Below are 9,502 nucleotides of genomic sequence, written 5' to 3'. Positions count from 1 at the left end.
TCACGTGAGTGCTCGCTTCGAGCTTGTGTTCTTCATTTTGATTGAATGAAGTCTCACCTAAGTGAGCGGGGGCCGATCCCGGAGGTAGTGCAATACCGGGCCGACCTGCGGCGGAGGTGAAGCAGGCTTCAAGCACTCCGCCAACTTCCAAAAATAGGTTTAATATCGTGGGTCCATATAGAACCCGTATCAGATATTAAGCTGATAAGAACAGATACTACACTTTGATCTTAGCCAAAAGGCCGAGAAGCGATGTCTTTCACTTCACTCCATTGTACCACTGCCTTGTGGGTGCCCTGGCGACATTGGTAACCTCAGCAACAGCGTGGGCAATCTTATAAAACCCAGCCCGTCTAGAGACTCTATGCTCTCTATCTCGCGAATCAACTCGCGACGCCTCAGTCTTTCACTGTTAACGAAACGCCGTCGCGTAGAAACGAGACCCGAGCGCAAGCTTGTTCGCAAGGCAAAACCAACGAAGGCAACCTCGTAGAAAACGGAACAGGCGAGCGGAAAACACGCGCAAGGGGAATGCTTACTTCCGTCTGAATGCGACCGCTCAAGGCGGCTTTCTTTGAGGCCTTCGTTTCAAGCCCGTGCGCAAGTGTAATACACTACGCGCATTTCCCTCATTTCCTTTTATTTACCGCAAGGCCCACTGAAAGTTTTCATACGGCACAGGCCGGGACGGATTGCAACGTGTCGATTCGACCGCTAGAATTAGGTAGCGCGCCTCATGTACGAATGAAAGAGAATGAAAAAAAAAAAATAAATAAATATAGAAAAGGCTGCGCACTCCTTCCAACCGGAAACATAGAGGGCAGGAAGATCGCCATGTGGAGCACAGGTGTTGTTAAAAAAGAAAGAAAGAAAGAAAGAAATAGCGCTACCCCATCATCTTTACCGTGTGCGTGTATACACACACACGCACACATATGCACGCGCACGCACGCGCGCGCGCGCACGCACACACACACACACACACACACACACACACACACACACATACGCACACATGCTAGCATAGCTTAAGCACAGCTGGAAAGCTCAGCCTTGCGCAAGAAAAAAGGACCACGCCCTTTCGCAAGCCCCTTTGAAACTTTTAAATGAGAAACATGTGTACAGCGAGGTCGTTCGAAACTGGCGCGAAAACGCATCCGCGCCATCTGTGTGCGGAACTAGGAAAACCTACGGCCTTCGCCATACAGAAAGAAAGGTAGATGGCGCGAGCTAACGCTCCGTTGCATACTAAGAACGAGAGCTAGTGAATAATGGCAGAAACGTCTTGGGAAGAGAGAAAAAAACAACAACAACAAAAAAAAAGAAAGACACGCAAGTTGTTGGCTCGCGCAAGCATTCTATTTTACAGCGAGTAAAGAGCATAGCAACTTCTCACAAGAGCAGCAAGAAAGACAAGAAGAACGTGAGAGAGGGGGAGAAACAGGCGCGTTTCTTTGGAATGCAGAGCATGCTGCACACACTATGAAGTGCCAAAGAGACGGGGAAAGCAGATGGCGCGATTGTGTATGTCCTCAAAGCTTGAAAACAATTTCTAAACTACAAGGTGTGCCGAAGTCCGCCTACTCTCATCAGGTTGCTCCCGCCTCCAATTGCATTTAAATTAAAATTACAGTCGCCTCAGAGGCAGAGAGAGAGAGAGAGAGAGAAAATGTGTACACTTGCTTCGCGCAGCTGCACCCGTTCAAATTTTACAGCAACAAGAGCACTCCCGCAGGCACAAAGTCCGCTGCCGCGTCCGCCGGGGCGGAATGCACTCGCTTCCGTAAATTGTCGTGCGGCAGACTGCTGCATCGTAGCACACCTGAAACCGCGCAGACGTCAGCGATCGCCGCGAGATCGCTGCGAGCGCTAAAGTCCGAAACCACGTCCGCCGGGGCGGCGGGAGCTCGATACCCCTTCACGAAACTTCTGCGTGTACACCGCCGCACGGCCACGGCGGAGTCGCTGGCATCCTGCGCGCAGTTGCATTGCGTCGCGCCGGGAATCGTTGAAGCCCCACGCAGACGTCGGCGTCGGCCCCGACCTGGCTGCGAGCGCTCGAAGAGACCAAGTCCGAAGCCACGTGAGCCGGGGCGGTGTGAGCGCGACTAAGTCCGAGACGACGTCAGCCGGGGCGGCGTGAGCGAGACCAAGTCCGAGACTACGTCAGCCGGGGCGGCGTGAGCGAGACCAAGTCCGAGACTACGTCAGCCGGGGCGTCGACTAAGTCCGAGACGACGTCAGCCGGGGCGTCGAGCACGCCGCGGTCGCTTTTCCCACTCTTACTCGAAAAATGGCGAAGGGGCCGCGCTAGCGTGCCTTGAATCGGTGAGCGGCGGTACCGCGGCGATCGCGAGAGCTCAAATCGGCCGTGCCAAGGCCAAATATTGGCGCTCGGCTCGGCGCAGTACGCCGCCTTGTCGCACGAGTACGGCCCCGTGGAGGTCTGGTCACTTATCGCTGCTCTTATAAGGGGCCGTACCGCCCTGGCCGACGTTGTACCGTAGTGCCGTTTTCGGCTTGCGCGTGTTCGTGGTGGTGTCCGCGCACCGCTCCGCACTCGAGAATCGTGCCCACGACGACGCGAGCGCTCGGAAGAGACGCAAGTCCGAAACCACGTGAGCCGGGGCGGTGTGAGCGCGACTAAGTCCGAGACGACGTCAGCCGGGGCGGCGTGAGCGAGACTAAGTCCGAGACTACGTCAGCCGGGGCGTCGACCAAGTCCGAGACGACGTCAGCCGGGGCGTCGAGCACGCCGCGCGCGCTTTTCCCACTCTTACTCGAAAAATGGCGAAGGGGCCGCGCTAGCGTGCCTTGAATCGGTGAGCGGCGGTACCGCGGCGATCGCGAGAGCTCAAATCGGCCGTGCCAAAGCCAAATATTGGCGCTCGGCTCGGCGCAGTACGCCGCCTTGTCGCACGAGTACGGCCCCGTGGAGGTCTGGTCACTTATCGCTGCTCTTATAAGGGGCCGTACCGCCCTGGCCGACGTTGTACCGTAGTGCCGTTTTCGGCTTGCGCGTGTTCGTGGTGGTGTCCGCGCACCGCTCCGCACTCGAGAATCGTGCCCACGACGACGCGAGCGCTCGGAAGAGACGAAAGTCCGAAACCACGTGAGCCGGGGCGGTGTGAGCGCGACTAAGTCCGAGACGACGTCAGCCGGGGCGGCGTGAGCGAGACTAAGTCCGAGACTACGTCAGCCGGGGCGTCGACCAAGTCCGAGACGACGTCAGCCGGGGCGTCGAGCACGCCGCGCGCGCTTTTCCCACTCTTACTCGAAAAATGGCGAAGGGGCCGCGCTAGCGTGCCTTGAATCGGTGAGCGGCGGTACCGCGGCGATCGCGAGAGCTCAAATCGGCCGTGCCAAAGCCAAATATTGGCGCTCGGCTCGGCGCAGTACGCCGCCTTGTCGCACGAGTACGGCCCCGTGGAGGTCTGGTCACTTATCGCTGCTCTTATAAGGGGCCGTACCGCCCTGGCCGACGTTGTACCGTAGTGCCGTTTTCGGCTTGCGCGTGTTCGTGGTGGTGTCCGCGCACCGCTCCGCACTCGAGAATCGTGCCCACGACGACGCGAGCGCTCGGAAGAGACGAAAGTCCGAAACCACGTGAGCCGGGGCGGTGTGAGCGCGACTAAGTCCGAGACGACGTCAGCCGGGGCGGCGTGAGCGAGACTAAGTCCGAGACTACGTCAGCCGGGGCGACGAGCACGCCGCGCGCGCTTTTCGCACTCTTACTCGAAAAATGGCGAAGGGGCCGCGCTAGCGTGCCTTGAATCGGTGAGCGGCGGTACCGCGGCGATCGCGAGAGCTCAAATCGGCCGTGCCAAGGCCAAATATTGGCGCTCGGCTCGGCGCAGTACGCCGCCTTGTCGCACGAGTACGGCCCCGTGGAGATCTGGTCACTTATCGCTGCTCATATAAGGGGGCCGTACCGCCCTGGCCGACGTTGTACCGTAGTGCCATTTTCGGCTTGCGCGTGTTCGTGGTGGTGTCCGCGCACCGCTCCGCACTCGAGAATCGTGCCCACGACGACGCGAGCGCTCGGAAGAGACGGAAGTCCGAAACCACGTGAGCCGGGGCGGTGTGAGCGCGACTAAGTCCGAGACGACGTCAGCCGGGGCGGCGTGAGCGAGACTAAGTCCGAGACTACGTCAGCCGGGGCGACGAGCACGCCGCGCGCGCTTTTCGCACTCTTACTCGAAAAATGGCGAAGGGGCCGCGCTAGCGTGCCTTGAATCGGTGAGCGGCGGTACCGCGGCGATCGCGAGAGCTCAAATCGGCCGTGCCAAGGCCAAATATTGGCGCTCGGCTCGGCGCAGTACGCCGCCTTGTCGCACGAGTACGGCCCCGTGGAGATCTGGTCACTTATCGCTGCTCATATAAGGGGGCCGTACCGCCCTGGCCGACGTTGTACCGTAGTGCCGTTTTCGGCTTGCGCGTGTTCGTGGTGGTGTCCGCGCACCGCTCCGCACTCGAGAATCGTGCCCACGACGACGCGAGCGCTCGGAAGAGACAGAAGTCCGAAACCACCTGAGCCGGGCCGCGGCGGGAGCTCGACGCCCGTCACGCAACTTTGGCGTACAAGCCACCGCACGGCCGCGACTGAGTCGTCGCCACCGTCCGGCTGGCTGCACTATAGCACGCCGGGAACCGGGAAAGAACCGCGCAGAGGTCGTCGTTTTGCCGCGGCGTTGGCGCGAGCGCGCGAAGAGACAAAGTCCGAAACGGCGTCAGCCGGGGTGTCGAGCACGCCGCCCGCGCCGGTCGCACTCGTGCTCGGAAACGGCGAAAGGGCCGCGCTAGCGTGCGGCCCCGTAGGGGCACAGAAAGGCGATTGTTCTGGAAACCGCGCTGTCCATAGGCGAGAGATTGCCGTTCGCGCATTCGGTCGACGCGCTGCGCTTTCACGACTTCGGCATTGCGCTGCCGACGTAAGCTTTCCATCTCGCTCGCGGCGCTGCGAGGCGGCACGATTTTCGCCAAACGCTCGTCGAAAGTGGCACGAGTACGGCCCCATGGAGATTTGGGAACTTATCGCTGCTATTATATGGGGGTCCCAGAGAGCAGTCGCCCCCAAAAGCGACCTGGGTGTTTGATATGCGGCGGGCTTCGTGCCCGTCAAGCGTGTCCCCGGTATCGCTCCCGTGGATCCCACAGCTGACGTCTGCAGCCTCATCCGCTTGATGCGTTAGGGGCTGGTTGTCGGACGACGCTTTCTCCACGATATCGAGTTGTGTTCCGCATCGTCCTCGGACGAGTCAAATGCGAAAGCGCCGAAGGCGCGGGCGTGACCCGTCGCCTGGCGGCTTTGCCGTCTCGGCTACGTTGCAAGTGTCGGTCGGTCCACCTGTGCTGCGGGCTCAAGAGAAACCGCAAGCCGTGATCGAGTCGACACAACCAGTCTATCGAGAATGTTGCGTGCTTCTTGCCGCGTGGCGATACCCGGCCCTTCGGGGAGGGCGCCGTAGCGAGCTCGAACGCCGTCGTCTCGGACTGTGCAAAGTGCTACTCTTTGCAAGAACGAAGCGTGCTGGGGCGCCTGAAGGTGGCCTCGGCATCGCAAAAACGGCGTCCGGCCTGCTTGACAGGCGGGACGCGCAGTTGAACGATTACCTGGTTGATCCTGCCAGTAATCATATGCTTGTCTCAAAGATTAAGCCATGCATGTCTAAGTACATGCCGAAATAAGGCGAAACCGCGAATGGCTCATTAAATCAGTTATGGTTCCTTAGATCGTTTCTTCCTACTTGGATAACTGTGGCAATTCTAGAGCTAATACATGCAGTGAGCCTGAAGCCCTTTGGGCGACGGGTGCTTTTATTAGACCAAGATCGATCGGGTTTCGGCCCGTATTGTGTGGTGACTCTGGATAACTTTGTGCTGATCGCATGGCCACGAGCCGGCGACGTTTCTTTCAAGTGTCTGCCTTATCAACTTTCGATGGTAGGTTACTTGCTTACCATGGTTGTTACGGGTAACGGAGAATCAGGGTTCGATTCCGGAGAGGGAGCCTGAGAAACGGCTACCACATCCAAGGAAGGCAGCAGGCGCGCAAATTACCCACTCCCGGCACGGGGAGGTAGTGACGAAAAATAACAATACGGGACTCTTTTGAGGCCCCGTAATTGAAATGAGTACACTCTAAATCCTTTAACGAGGATCAATTGGAGGGCAAGTCTGGTGCCAGCAGCCGCGGTAATTCCAGCTCCAATAGCGTATACTAAAGCTGCTGCGGTTAAAAAGCTCGTAGTTGGATCTCAGTTCCAGACGAGTAGTGCATCTACCCGATGCGACGGCTCGGACTGAACATCATGCCGGTCCTTTCTTGGTGCACTTCATTGTGTGCCTCGAGAAGGCCGGTGCTTTTACTTTGAAAAAATTAGAGTGCTCAACGCAGGCGAGTCGCCTGAATAAACTTGCATGGAATAATAGAACAAGACCTCGTTTCTGTTCTGTTGGTTTTTGGAATACGAGGTAATGATTAAGAGGGACAGACGGGGGCATTCGTATTGCGGCGCTAGAGGTGAAATTCTTGGACCGTCGCAAGACGAACTACTGCGAAAGCATTTGCCAAGAATGTTTTCTTTGATCAAGAACGAAAGTCAGAGGTTCGAAGGCGATCAGATACCGCCCTAGTTCTGACCATAAACGATGCCAACCAGCGATCCGCCTGAGTTACTCAAATGACTCGGCGGGCAGCTTCCGGGAAACCAAAGTGTTTGGGTTCCGGGGGAAGTATGGTTGCAAAGCTGAAACTTAAAGGAATTGACGGAAGGGCACCACCAGGAGTGGAGCCTGCGGCTTAATTTGACTCAACACGGGAAAACTTACCCGGCCCGGACACTGGGAGGATTGACAGATTGAGAGCTCTTTCTTGATTCGGTGGATGGTGGTGCATGGCCGTTCTTAGTTGGTGGAGCGATTTGTCTGGTTAATTCCGATAACGAACGAGACTCTAGCCTATTAAATAGGTGCGGGGTTCCCAGCACCTTACAACCTTCTTAGAGGGACAAGCGGCTCCTAGCCGCACGAAACAGAGCAATAACAGGTCTGTGATGCCCTTAGATGTCCGGGGCCGCACGCGCGCTACACTGAAGGAAGCAGCGTGTCTTTATCCCTGTCTGAAAAGACTGGGTAACCCGTGGAACTTCTTTCGTGATTGGGATAGGGGCTTGCAATTGTTCCCCTTGAACGAGGAATTCCCAGTAAGCGCGAGTCATAAGCTCGCGTTGATTACGTCCCTGCCCTTTGTACACACCGCCCGTCGCTACTACCGATTGAATGATTTAGTGAGGTCTTCGGACCGATGTCCGGCGCGGCCTTTCGGTTGCGCCGGTCTGTTGGAAAGATGACCAAACTTGATCATTTAGAGGAAGTAAAAGTCGTAACAAGGTTTCCGTAGGTGAACCTGCGGAAGGATCATTACCGGATTGTTCGAGGGTGACGAGCGCCATTGTTTCTACCCCGTGTGGGTGAAGCAGCTCGCTGCGCCCGACGCTTTCCGCCGCTGGCCCCGCTTGGACGCGGGGACGGCTATACCCGAACATGCCGGGGATTGCCCGAATTTCGAAGGGCGCCCCGTGCCAAATTTGTTGCGCCCAGTGGACGCCGGCTGCAACCTTGGACGGTTGGCTTGGCCGCGCCCGCGGGTAGAAACGGCGTAACGCACACTGTTGGGTGGGCTTTCTGAAGTCCGCCTCGGCACTCTTGCGCGGAATGGGAGTAAGACGACCCGACCTGCTGCTCTTGCCCAGTACGAGGGGAACGGCGAAGCGTGCGGTCGGTCAAGGAACTGACGGTCGAGAGCTAATGCCGCTGCCGCTTAGTACACACGGAACCGTGGTGCGAGCGCTCTCCCGTCCTCCGCGGCAAACGCTGCCGAGTCTGAAAAGGCTGGCGGCTGCCGGTCGCTTCCTGCGGCGAGTGTGGAGTAACGACCCGACTTTGTTGCTGCCCAAGTACTAAAGGAACGGTGCGGCGCTCGGTCGGTCATGGAACCGGCGGTATTGAGGGTGCGGCTGCCAAGTACGGAAGGAACCGTGGCCTAAAGCACTCTCCCGTCCTCCGCGGCAAATTCCACCGCGCCCGAAAGGGCCGGAGGCTGCCGGTCGGCTCCCGCTCGTGACGCGCGAGGTGTCGAGTTCGCGGTTCAATGCGACGACGTCTGCAGGCTATTTGCCCGCCGCCGAGGGAAAGGCGGCGTTGCTGCGAAGTACCGAAGGAAACGCGGCTTTGCTACGTCGGAAGCGTTCTGCGGTTTGCGGACTTGTGCGCTTTGGGAAGGCGCCGCACGTCGAAAGAGGAAGTACGGACAGACGAGGGACTGTAATCCCGTATTCGAACGCACTTGCGGCCAGGCCCTTGCTGGCTTCGTCTTCCGCCTCAAGTAGACTTGTTGTGGCTCCGGCGCAGAGAGCCGTCCCTGGCACTGGCCGAGTGGCTTTGGAGAGCTGCGCGAGTACGCGCGCGCCAAGCTCTTGTCTTTCGTCTCGAGTAGGCTGTTGGATCAGCAGCGGTCATGCGGAAACGCGTGACCGCCGAACGAAAGAGCGAAACAGGAGTAGCGCACGCCGAAAGGCGCTCTTCGAAACCACACACAGGGAGACGCCACGTGCCTGAAACACTGGTTGTACTGTACTGAATTGAACAAACTATTTTTCACGACTCTAAGCGGTGGATCACTCGGTTCTCGGGTCGATGAAGAACGCAGCCAGCTGCGAGACTTGGTGTGAATTGCAGGACACACTGAGCACTGATTCTTTGAACGCACATTGCGGCCTTGGGTCTTCCCTTGGCTTCGTCTGTCTGAGGGTCGGATCACATATCAAGAGAGCCTTCGGCGCACAGGGAACGTGCGTCCGTCGACTCGTTTTGACCGCGTCGGCATCATGGACAGTACGTTGAGCGCTGAAGCCACGCGCCAGCAACCTCACGAGAAGGAGACGGTGGCGAGCCGTCGTGCCAAATCTTCGAAGAGACGGAAACGAGGCATTACTACTGCAGCGTGACGAGTGCGCGCCTCTGGCAAGACCGCCGCAGGATGGAGTCGGATACCTGCAGGGAAAGAGCGGTCCAAGCTCGAGGCGCGAACGTCTGTTGCCTTGTAGCGCGCACCTTTGCGAGAGAGTCGGAAGCGATCGCAATTTGCGTTGTTTGCCTTCGGAGTACGTCGAGCTCCAGAGCTGGTCGCTCGCTCACGTCACCGCAGCTGTGTGGGCGCCCTTCCGGGCTTCGTCGCACGAATGGGAATCGGCAGATTCGTGCGAGGAGCGGGGAGGAGAAGGGTGGCCCCCGAAAGCGGTTCGACGCGAGAGCGCCGTCTGCGAGCGAGAAGAGCACGGCACGGCGGAGAATTGCCGCGAGACGGAAAATGTCTCCCTCGAGAGCGTTGGCCGAGCTGAAGCGTTCCGTCGTAGTCCGCCGTCGGTCCAAGTGCTTCGCAGTCTCTGTCCCCTTAAGACTGGGCCACTCCAGTTGGGGCAGGGGCGACGCTACACGAGAC

General features: G+C 58.4%; 3 non-coding genes across 3 annotated transcripts; 2 read left to right on the top strand and 1 right to left on the bottom strand.

The window, feature by feature from the left end:
* Window positions 1-62: 62 nt before the first annotated feature.
* LOC139054048 (U2 spliceosomal RNA) lies at window positions 63-254 on the bottom strand. Its single transcript, XR_011510991.1, has one exon. It is a non-coding gene; the product is annotated as a U2 spliceosomal RNA (small nuclear RNA).
* Window positions 255-5,610: 5,356 nt separating this feature from the next.
* Window positions 5,611-7,425, top strand: LOC139054049 (small subunit ribosomal RNA). Its single transcript, XR_011510992.1, has one exon. It is a non-coding gene; the product is annotated as a small subunit ribosomal RNA (ribosomal RNA).
* A 1,237-nt stretch (window positions 7,426-8,662) lies between these two features.
* Window positions 8,663-8,815, top strand: LOC139054046 (5.8S ribosomal RNA). Its single transcript, XR_011510989.1, has one exon. It is a non-coding gene; the product is annotated as a 5.8S ribosomal RNA (ribosomal RNA).
* Window positions 8,816-9,502: the final 687 nt, after the last annotated feature.

This window comes from Dermacentor albipictus, unplaced genomic scaffold (assembly GCF_038994185.2).
Source record: "Dermacentor albipictus isolate Rhodes 1998 colony unplaced genomic scaffold, USDA_Dalb.pri_finalv2 scaffold_543, whole genome shotgun sequence".
In the NCBI taxonomy this organism is placed as follows: domain Eukaryota; kingdom Metazoa; phylum Arthropoda; class Arachnida; order Ixodida; family Ixodidae; genus Dermacentor; species Dermacentor albipictus.
Note: the sequence above shows the minus strand (reverse complement) of the source record. Positions and strands in the feature narration are given on the sequence as shown.